We start from the raw sequence: 12,500 nt of genomic DNA, 5'->3' as shown, positions 1-12,500 counted from the left end.
AGATCTTGGTGACACGTAGGAAAATTTTGAATTTCTGCTACGTTCCCCAATAGTGGTATCAGAGCTAGGTCTATTGCGTAGATTCTTTGCACGAGTAGAACACAAAGTAGTTGTGGGCGTTGATGTTGTTCAATATGCTTACCGTTACTAGTCCAATCTTGTTTCGACGGTATTGTGGGATGAAGCGGCCCGGACCGACCTTACACGTACTCTTACGTGAGACAGGTTCCACCGATTGACATGCACTTGGTGCATAAGGTGGCTAGCGGGTGCCAGTCTCTCCCACTTTAGTCGGAACGGATTCGATGAAAAGGGTCCTTATGAAGGGTAAATAGCAATTGGCATATCATGTTGTGGTTTTGCGTAGGTAAGAAACGTTCTTGCTAGAACCCATAGCAGCCACGTAAAACATGCAAACAACAATTAGAGGACGTCTAACTTGTTTTTGCAGGGTATGCTATGTGATGTGATATGGCCAAGAAGAATGTGATGAATGATATGTGATGTATGAGATTGATCATGTTCTTGTAATAGGATTCACGACTTGCATGTCGATGAGTATGACAACCGGCAGGAGCCATAGGAGTTGTCTTTATTTTTTGTATGACCTGCGTGTCATTGAAGAACGCCATGTAAACTACTTTACTTTATTGCTAAACGTGTTAGTCATAGAAGTAGAAGTAGTCATTGGCGTGACAACTTCATGAAGACACGATGATGGAGATCATGATGATGGAGATCATGGTGTCGTGCCGGTGACGATGATGATCATGGAGCCCCGAAGATGAAGATCAAAAGGAGCAAAATGATATTGGCCATATCATGTCACTATTTAATTGCATGTGATGTTTATCATGTTTATGCATCTTGTTTGCTTAGGACGACGGTAGTAAATAAGATGATCCCTTACAAAATTTCAAGAAGTGTTCTCCCCTAACTGTGCACCGTTGCTACAGTTCGTCGCTTCTAAGCACCACGTGATGATCGGGTGTGATGGATTCTTACGTTCACATACAACGGGTGTAAGACAGTTTTACACAGCGAAAACACTTAGGGTTAACTTGACGAGCCTAGCATGTGCAGACATGGCCTCGGAACACGGAGACCGAAAGGTCGAGCATGAGTCGTATAGTAGATACGATCAACATGAAGATGTTCACCGATGATGACTAGTCCGTCTCACGCGATGATCGGACACGGCCTAGTTGACTCGGATCATGTGATCACTTAGATGACCAGAGGGATGTCTATCTGAGTGGGAGTTCATAAGATGAACTTAATTATCCTGAACATAGTCAAAAGACCTTTTGCAAATTATGTCGTAGCTCACTCTATAGTTCTACTATTTTAGATATGTTCCTAGAGAAAATATAGTTGAAAGTAGCAATTATGCAGACAGTACATAGCTTATGTCCTTAATGCACCGCTTAGTGTGCTAAACCCCAAACGTAGTTTGTGGATGTTTCGAACATCGAACATACACGTTTTGATAACTACGTGATAGTTCAGTTAAATGGTTTAAGTAGAGGCACCAAAGACATTTTCGAAACGTCGCGGAACATATGAGATGTTTCGAGGGCTGAAATTGGGATTTCAGGCTCGTGCCCACGTCAAGAGGTATAAGACCTCCGACGATTTTCTTAGCCTGCAAACTAAGGGAGAAAGCTCAATCGATGAGCTTGTGCTCAGATTGTCTGAGTGCAACGATCACTTGAATCGAGTGGGAGTTGATCTTCCAGATGAGATAGTGATGTTTCCCCAAAGTCATTGCCACCAAGCTGCTAGAGCTTCGTGATGAACTATAACATATCAGGGATAGATATGATGATCCTTGAGGTATTCGCGATGTTTGACACCGCGAAAGTAGAAATCAAGAAGGAGCATCAATTGTTGATGGTTGGTGAAACCACTAGTTTCAAGAAGGGCAAGGGAACAAAGGGATACTTCATGAAACGGCAATTCAGTTGCTGCTCTAGTGAAGAAACCCGAGGTTGAACCCAAACCCGAGACTAAGTGCTTCTGTAATAAGGGGAACAACCACTGGAGCAGGATTACCCTAGATACTTGGTAGATGAGAAGGCTGGCAAGGTCGATAGAAGTATATTGGATATACATTATGTTAATGTGTACTTTACTAGTACTCCTAGTAGCACAAGGGTATTAGATACCGGTTCGGTTGCTAAAGTGTTAGTAACTCGAAATAAAAGCTACGAAATAAAAGGAGACTAGCTAAAGGTGAGCTGACGATATGTGTTGGAAGTGTTTCCAAGGTTGATGTGATCAAGCATCGCACGCTCCCTCTACCACCGAGATTGGTGTTTGCGTTGAGCTTAGACATGATTGGATTATGTCTATCACAATACGGTTATTCATTTAAGGAGAATAATGGTTACTCTGTTTATTTGAATAATACCTTCAATGGTCTTACACCTAAAATAAATGGTTTATTGAATCTCGATCGTAGTGATACACATGTTCATGCCAAAAGATATAAGATAGTAATGATAGTACCACTTACTTGTGGCACTGCCATGTAAGTCATAATGGTATAAAACGCATGAAGAAGCTCCATGTTGATGGATCTTTGGACTCACTCGTTTTAGAAAAGTTTGAGACATGCGAACCATGTCTATTGGTGTATACGCATGTAGAAACTCCATGCAGATGGATCGTTTGGACTCACTTGATTTTGAATCACTTGAGATATGCAAATCATACCACATGGGCAAGATGACTGAAAAGCCTCGTTTTCAGTAAGATGGAACAAGATAGCAACTTGTTGGAAGTAACACATTTTGATGTGTGCAGTCCAATGAGTGCTGAGGCATGCAGTGAATATCGTTATGTTCTTACTTCACAGATGATTCGAGTTAGATGTTGAGAATATTTACTTGATGAAACACAAGTCTGAATTATTGAATGGTTCAAATAATTTCAGAGTGAAGTAGAAGATCATTGTGACAAGAGGATAAAATGTCTATGATATGATCACAGAGATGAATATCTGAGTTACGAGTTTTGGCACACAATTAAGACATTGTGGAAATTGTTTCATAATTAATACCGCCTGGAACACCATAGTGTGATGGTGTGTCCGAACATCATAGTTGCACCCTATTGGATATGGTGCGTACCATGATGTCTCTTATCGAATTACCACTATCGTTCATGGGTTAGGCATTAGAGACAACCACATTCACTTTAAATAGGGCACCACGTAATTCCGATGAGATGACACCGTACGAATTATGGTTTAGAGAAACCTAAGTTGTCGTTTCTTAAAGGTTTGGGGCTGCGACGCTTATGTGAAAAAGTTTCAGGATTAAGCTCGAACCCAAAGCGGATAAAATACATCTTCATAGGACACCCAAAACAGTTGGGTATACCTCCTAGTTCAGATCCGAAAGCAATATGAATTGTTTCTAGAATCGGGTCCTTTCTCGAGGAAAGGTTTCTCTCGAAAGAGTTGAGTGGGAGGATGGTGGAGACTTGATGAGGTTATTGAACCGTCTCTTCAACTAGTGTGTGGCAGGGCACAGGAAGTTGTTCCTGTGGCACCTACACCAATTGAAGTGGAAGCTTATGATATTGATCATGAAACTTCGGATCAAGTCACTACCAAACCTCGTGGGATGACAAGGATGCGTACTACTTCAGAGTGGTACGTAATCCTGTCTTGGAAGTCATGTTGCCGGACAACAATGAACCTACGAGCTATGGAGAAGCGATGGTGGGCCCGGATTCCGATAAATGGCTCGAGGCCATAAAATCCGAGAACGGATCCATGGACTTTGGTGGACTTGCCCGATGATCGGCAAGCCATTAAGATAAATGGATCTTTAAGAAGAAGACGGACGTGGATGGTAATGTCACCGTCCATGAAGCTCGACTTGTGGCGAAAAGTTTTTCACAAGTTCAAGGAGTTGACTACGATGAGATTTTCTCATCCGTAGCGATGCTTAAAGTCCGCTGGATTCATGTTAGCATTAGCTGTATTTATGAAATCTGGCAGATGGATATCAAAACGAGTTTCCTTACCAGTTTTCGTGAGGAAAGGTTGTATGTAATACAATCAGAAAGTTTTTGTCGATCCTAAGGATGCTAAAAGGTATGCTAGCTCCAGCGATCCTTCTAAGGACTGGAGTGAGCATCTCGGAGTTGGAATGTATGCTTTGATGATGATCAAAGATTTTGGGTTTGTACAAAGTTTATGAGAAACTTGTATTTCCAAAGAAGTGAGTGGGAGCACTATAGAATTTCTGATGAATACATGTTGATCAGAAATGATGTAGAATTTCTGGAAAGCATATAGGGTTATTTTGAAAGTGTTTTTCAATAGAAAGCCTGGATTAAGCTACTTGAACATTGAGCATCAAGATCTATAAGGATAGATCAAAATGCTTAATAATACTTTCAAATGAGCATATACCTTGACATGATCTTGAAGGTGTTCAAGATGGACCAGTCAAAGAAGGAGTTCTTGCCTGAGTTGTAAGGTATGAAGTTAAGACTTAAAGCTCGACCATGGTAGAATAGAGAGAAAGGACGAAGGTCGTCCCCTATGCTTAAGACGTAGGCTCTTCAGTATGCTATGCTGTGTACCGCACCTAAAGTGTGCCTTGCCATGAGTCAGTCAAGGGGTACAAGAATGATCCAAGAATGGCTCACAGGACAGCGGTCAAAGTTATCCTTAGTAACTAGTGGACTAAGGAATTTTCTCGATTATGGAGGTGGTAAAAGAGTTCGTCGTAAAGGTTACGTCGATGCAAGCTTAACACCTATCCGGATAGCTCTGAGTAGAGAGACCGGATACATATAATGGAGCAATAATTTAGAATAGCTCAAAGTAGAACAGTTATTTGGAATAGCTCCAAATAGAGCGTGGTAGCTGCATCTAGGAGATGACATAGAGATTTGTAAAGCACACACGGATCTGAAAGGTTCAGACCCGTTGACTAAAACCTCTCTCACAAGCAACATGATCAAACATAAAACTCATTGAGTGTTAATCACATAGTGATGTGAACTAGACTACTGACTCTAGTAAACTCTTGGGTATTAGTCACATGGCGATGTGACCTGTGAGTGTTAATCACATGGCGATGTGAACTAGATTATTGACTCTAGTGCAAGTGGGAGACTGTTGTAAATATGCCCTAGAGGCAATAATAAAAGTGTTATTATTATATTTCTTTGTTCATGATAATAGTCTTTTATTCATGCTATAACTGTATTATCCGGAAATCGTAATACACGTGTGAATACATAGACCACAATATGTCCCTAGTGAGCCTCTAGTTGACTAGCTCGTTGTGATCAACAGATAGTCATGGTTTCCTGGCTATGGACATTGGATGTCGTTGATAACGGGATCACATCATTAGGAGAATGATGTGATGGACAAGACCCAATCCTAAGACTAGCACAAAAGATCGTGTAGTTCATTTGCTAGAGCTTTGCCAATGTCAAGTATCTCTTCCTTTGACCATGAGAGCGTGTAACTCCTGGATACCGTAGGAGTGCTTTGGGTGTATCAAACGTCACAACGTAACTGGGTGACTATAAAGGTGCACTACAGGTATCTCCGAAAGTATCTATTGTTTTATGCAGATCGAGACTGGGATTTGTCACTCCGTGTAAACGGAGAGGTATCTCTGGGCCCACTCGGTAGGACATCATCATATGCGCAATGTGACCAAGGAGTTGATCACGGGATGATGTGTTACGGAACGAGTAAAGTGACTTGCCGGTAACGAGATTGAACAAGGTATTGGATACCGACGATCGAGTCTCGGGCAAGTAAAATACCGATAGACAAAGGGAATTGAATACGGGATTGATTAAGTCCTTGACATCGTGGTTCATCCGATGAGATCATCGTGGAACATGTGGGAGCCATCATGGGTATCCAGATCCCGCTGTTGGTTATTGACCGGAGAACGTCTCGGTCATGTCTGCATGTCTCCCGAACCCGTAGGGTCTACACACTTAAGGTTCGATGACGCTAGGGTTATAAAGGAAGCTTGTATGTGGTTACCGAATGTTGTTCGGAGTCCCGGATGAGATCCCGGACGTCACGAGGAGTTCCGGAATGGTCCGGAGGTAAAGATTTATATATGGGAAGTCCTGTTTTGGTCACCGGAAAAGTTTCGGGCGATATCGGTATTGTACCGGGACCACCGGGAGGGTCCCGGGGGTCCACCAAGTGGGGCCACCTGCCCAGAAGGTTGCATGGGCCAAGTGTGGGAGGGGACCAGCCCCTAGGAGGGTTGGTGCGCCCCCCACAAGGGGGCCAAGGCGCAAGGGAGAGTGGGAGGGGGCAAACCCTAGTCCAGATGGGCCTTAAGGCCCATATTGGTGCGCCTCCCTCTCCTCTCCCCTCTTGGCCGCCACCCCCTTTGCCATCTAGGGCTGGCCGCACCCCTTGGGGGTGGGAAACCCTAAAGTGGGCGCAGCCCCCCCTTCCCCCTATATATAGTTGAGGTTTGGGGCTGCCATACACATGAGTTCTCTCCCTCTTGGTGCAGCCCTACCCCTCTCCCTCCTCCTCCTCTCCCATGGTGCTTGGCGAAGCCCTGCGGGATTGCCACGCTCCTCCACCACCACCACGCCATTGTGCTGCTGCTGGATGGAGTCTTCCTCAACTACTCCCTCTCTCCTTGCTGGATCAAGGCATGGGAGACGTCACCGGGTTGTACGTGTGTTGAACGCGGAGGTGCCGTCCGTTCGGCACTTGGTCATCGGTGATTTGGATCACCACGAGTACGACTCCATCAACCCCGTTCACTTGAACGCTTCCGCTTAGCGATCTACAAGGGTATGTAGATGCACTCTCCTTCCCCTCGTTGCTGGTCTCTCCATAGATAGATCTTGGTGACACGTAGGAAAATTTTGAATTTCTGCTACGTTCCCCAACAATTCCTTCTAGCGGGAAGACCCGATCAGACTCGGAATCCCGGTTACAAGACATTTCGACAGGTAAAACAAGACCAGCAAAGCCGCCCGATGCGCCGACAAATCTCGATAGGAGCTGCACATATCTCGTTCTCAGGGCACACCGGATAGGTCAAGCTACGGGTAAAGCCACCCCTCGAGTTGCCCCGAGGTGGCCCCGCAGGCTGCCCGTTTCGGACCAACACTCAGAGGAGCACTGGCCTGGGGGGGTTTAAAATAAAGATGACCCACGGGCTCGCGAAAACCCAAGGGAAGGTTATAGGTTGTTAGTGCAAATGGTAAAACCAAGGTTGGGCCTTGCTGGAGGAGTTTTATTCAAGGCGAACTGTCAAGGGATTTCCCATTATAACCCAACCGCGTAAGGAACACAAAATCCGGGAACATAACACCGATATAACGGAAACTAGGGCGGCAAGAGTGGAACAAAACACCAGGCATAAGGCCGAGCCTTCCACCCTTTACCAAGTATATAGATGCATTAATTAAATAAGAGATATTGTGATATCCCAACAAGTAAACATGTTCCAACAAGGAACAACATCTCCATGTTCCAACAAGGAACAAACTTCAATCTTCACCTGCAACTAACAACGCTATAAGAGGGGTTGAGCAAAGCGGTAACATAGCCAAACAACGGTTTGCTAGGACAAGGTGGGTTAGAGGCTTGGTTCAACAATATGGGAGGCATGATAAGCAAGTGGTAGGTATCGCAGCATAGGCATAGCAAAAGAGCGAGCAAGTAGCAAGCAAAGATAGAAGTGATTTCGAGGGTATGGTCATCTTGCCTGAAATCCCGCAAGGAAGAAGAACGAGTCCATGAAGAAGACAAACGAACGTCGTCGAACGGGTCCTCACAAACGCGACGTTAACGGAACCAACCCGAAAAAGCAACACCGGAAAGAACCACACAACATGGTAAACAACCATCACATAATCATGGCATGATGCACAATCACGTATGATGCATGTCCGATTTAATGAGGCATGGCATGGCAAAAAATTCACAAACAATCCTACAAATTAAGTGGAGCTCAATATGCAACGAGTTGCATATTGACGAAACACCACGTGACCTATTTAGTTCGATCTTTTTTATGTACCCAACAATATTAAAATGTTGATTAACATGGCAAGAGGGTGAAGCATAATAAAACTACCTATCTAGGCAAATTTAAATGAGGTCGGAACAACAAACAACAAGTACGGAAACTCCTCATGTGCATGTTTTAGGTTTTGGTACTGTTCTGCCCTAAACCATATTTTATAGTTGTTAAACATGAAAAGTGATGCCACCATGTTAAACTACGCAAAACTCTATCCCATTTAAATATAAAGATTATTTAAAACCGAGCTACGGTTATTTAGTTATGAAATAAAGCATTTTAGCATGGCATTTATGCAAAATTAAACAAACAACTTTTTAGACATTTTTAACATGCATGAAAGTGGCATATTATTAATCTACTCAAAATTCTAAGCATTTTTCATATATAAGGTTTTTACAAATGATGCACGATTTGTGAGTTACGATATGCATGCACTAGAGGGGCTAAACTGCAAAACTGCTATACTCTGGAAAAAAATGGACAAATTCGTAGAACGAGAAAAAACATGACATGGGCCAAAACTGGTTGGGCCAACAGGAGCAGGGGGGTCTGGACGGGGCTGCTCTCCCATGGGCTTCGGCCCGGTTGGTGAGGAGGCAGCCGAAGGCTAGGTGAGCTGGGCGTTGGCGTTGGCGCAGCCCACGCGTGTCGTCGTAGTCTTCCTGGAAGACGTGGACGAGGCGCACGCGGTCGTGGTCAGCGGCTGGAGCGTTGACTAGCCAAGTGCTCGTCGTCTCCCTAACGAACGAGGCAAGGAGTGCCGGCGGCGGACTTGGCGCGGGACTCCGGGACGGCACGGCGGTGGATCCGGGCGTGGGGAGGAAGGCATGGGTGCACAGCGCCGGGGTGCTGCGGACGAGGACCGGCGTCCCTGGCTGCTACTGCCATGACAGGGAGAGAGGAGGGTTAGAGAGAGAGTATAAGAAGGAAGAAAAGGAAGGGACAGTGGGGCGACGCGATCTGGGTCCAGCAAGGTTGCCGTGGTCGCCGGCTGGCTCCGACGAGGCCGTCGGCGGGTGGTAGGCCCGGCGACTGTTTCCGGAGACCGAAAACGTCCAACGATAGACCGGCTATACTGCCGCTATAGTTAATCGTTGGGGCGTCAAACGAACTCCAAATGCGATGAAACTTGACAGGCGGTCTATCTACACTATAATAAGACCACACGTCAACTCTCATCCCATTCCGAGAACATTTCCGGCCACTTATAAAATACTATTTCGGACATGCCGCGGGCGCGTGCAAGTGTGTCTGGACTCGGAACGGGCAACAGAGAGAACTGGGGAAACCCGGACGGATGCAAGTTTTGAAAACACGATGATGCAATGCATATGGTGCAATGACAAGATGCAACACGCAAGCGAATGACATGGTAACGATGGTGAATAACTGGAAGACACCTGGCGCAACGGTCTCGGGGCGTCACAACACTCCACCACTACGAGAGGATCTCGTCCCGAGATCTAGAATGGCACCGGAGGGAAAACGGAAGAGAAAGAGAAGAGGTAAAGCTAAGTTGCTTCTTTGACAAACGAGTGAAACCACGAGCCTTGAGAGGTTGAACAAATTGAAAGAAAGAATGCAACGAGAATGAGCGAAGTTTAAAGCACTCTGTTAGGAAAAGGAACAAGGAAGAACAAATTCGAACAGCACTCCGGTTGGAAAGATATGCAAGGCTTGATAAAACGGAAAACTTGAGCAGCGGGCACACACTCCGGTTAAATGGATAAGCAAAAGGAAAGAACATGATCTTGACAAAACAAGATGACGGGTCTTAGAGAGCAACAACCCAATGCCTCCGGAACGAAATAATAGAAGTTGGATCATCAGAACAAAAGAACGGAGAAGAAAATGGCAACTTCTGCCACAAAAGAGCTTGAAAAGCATCCTTGCAAGAACGGTATAACGAAATTGTTGGAAAAACCAACAACGAAACGAATAAACTTGTAGTGGGCTTATGAAAAACTACTTAAAATTATGAGGTGAAATTCTGCCACTAACGGAAACCAAGATTGGATTGATATCAACAAGGAGACGAGAAACTTATTTCACCGGGGGAATAGATGAATTACTTAAGTCATTTATGAGCACCATAGATAGCAACAATCCTTAGGGAAGGCTTTAGGTGAAAAATAACCCAAGATAACTCCAACGAAGAGGTTGATGGATTTAAAATATCTCATTCTTAACAACATGTGAATCATGAAACATGAACTCAAATTATCAAGAATGACATAATACCACCTCCAATGATATGGTAGAAGGAATTGCACTCCGGATTGCACGAAGAAGAATACTTGAGCTCCTTTAGAAAAGAATCTCAATGAACACTTCGAAAAGGAATTAAATCCTTGATGAACCATCATGTAGAACCTCCATGAAGAACTCCGTTAAACAAAAGAATGATCAAACGGAAGGAAAGAGAAGTTGAAAACACAAGGTGAATCCTTGTACCGATTTAAATGAATCTCCGTGGTGAAACAATTGAAAAAGGTTGGAACTCCGGGAAAAAGAGAAGATGAAACAATTGAAATCAGGAATTTGATGAGCCTCCGGAATAGGGAATTGAATAAACTCGGTGAAACAAGAATAAGAATTACGTTATGCATATCCATCCCCAATTTAAATTGATGACAATCAATGGATTTGGCATATTACTTATTCTCGTAGAAAAGATTAAGATAGATATCGCGCCAACTTGAGAATGCCTTCAACGAAAACACCGGTGGAATCGAAACAACGAGTGAATTGATATGATAACGAAAGAAAAGGAATCTTGCACGAACCACCGTAAGAATTAAAATGACCGAAAGAAAGATAAAGGAACACCGGTTAGAATTATGAAATGAACGAGGATACTTGAGAGAATTTAGATACAAGTGAACGAAGGGATCACGAACTGATTAGAATATATTGAATGATGCACCGGTAAGATTTGGAGAATGATAGCTGAAGGCTGAGAATGAATAAGTATTCTAAAATGATGGGCTCTGGAGGAAGGAAAAGAGAAAACAACTCATGAAACGCTCCGGATGGATGAAGAGAATTCCCACAATCGAAAACAATTATGAGAGGATGGCAACAAGCTAGCACCATGAATCTTGAAGAGAATGGAGCAATATTAAAGAGAAACTCTTCTTCGGTCTTCAATAACTAAGAATGACGATGAGAAACACCACCAAATTGTTGAGATACTCCGGGATGAAAATGGAAGGTTGAGCCAATGATGAAAAGAATTTAAAAGATCTTGGAGAAAAACATAAGACTGATGACAATCATTCTTATGCCAAACTTCAAAAATAAAATTTGAGGATAGCTCCGGGAAAATAAGAAGAGTCAGGTAAGATCCTGGGAAAAGACCTGTGGGTTAGGGCCCACTCAAAAGATACACCGCTGAATGATTTAAAAGAGAGAAAGCACCAGTTGAATTAAATGGCTTGAATGAGATAACAATCTCGAAAGAGATTGAACGAAAGCAGAGTGGAAAACATGAATCTTCTGAGATATCTTCGACACTCCAAAAAAAGGAATAGTGAGGAGTAGATGATTAAGAGATGCACCGGTATGAGAAGGTATTGAAATGAGGAAAAGATATGAACAACACCGAAAGCTTGAATTGAATCCACCGCAGAAGAAAAAGAATGATGAATGATGAACTTGGAGCTCCATTAGAATCTTCCTGAGAATCGCCGGATATGAACATTGATGGAAAAGGAATGGAGAAACTTCACAAGAATATAAAGGATACTTGATTAAAACATCGGATTCCTTGAAGAAAAAAGGTGGGTGGGCAGGAAAACAAAGGCAACTTGGGGACAGATGAAACAAACACCATTGAGAAGAACTAATAATTGATCTTGTGAATGTTGACAAGATTGGATCCATTTGAAGAGGAGCACACCGGTTGAAAAGAAATTGAAAAGACAAACTCGATGATCGAGAAGGATAAGTATTCACATAGAAATATGAGAACACCATTTGGGGAAGGTATGGAATCAACACTTGACATTGAAGCAACTCGAATACCACAACTCCAAACAAAAACAAAGGATTGGCTTGCAGAATAAGCCAGAACAAACATATGATAGAGATTTCGTCCGAAGTTTTCGTGGTGGGGCCTACACGGGCTCGATCGTACAGAACCATCATGTACAAGGCAGTGCACATGACATACGAAGCGTCCCCGAGTCGGCATAGCCAAGGACTCTTTAAGACACAACTAGACCATTGTAAAACCAACCGTGAATAGGCGGACCACTAGACGTCGAACCCCAATTTCATATCATACATCTGTCGGAAAGATATCCTAAGAGCTACTTGAATTCCCACTTATAAACTCCCGAAAATTTCCGGTAATGCAATCAGGTGTTGGGGATACAGGGGAAGCATAATATCTCACCCAAAGCTAGCAAATCCTACATCCAGCTGTATCCATCCTTC

Source organism: Triticum dicoccoides, chromosome 1A (genome assembly GCF_002162155.2).
Source record: "Triticum dicoccoides isolate Atlit2015 ecotype Zavitan chromosome 1A, WEW_v2.0, whole genome shotgun sequence".
NCBI lineage: Eukaryota > Viridiplantae > Streptophyta > Magnoliopsida > Poales > Poaceae > Triticum > Triticum dicoccoides.
This window is presented reverse-complemented; position numbering follows the sequence as displayed.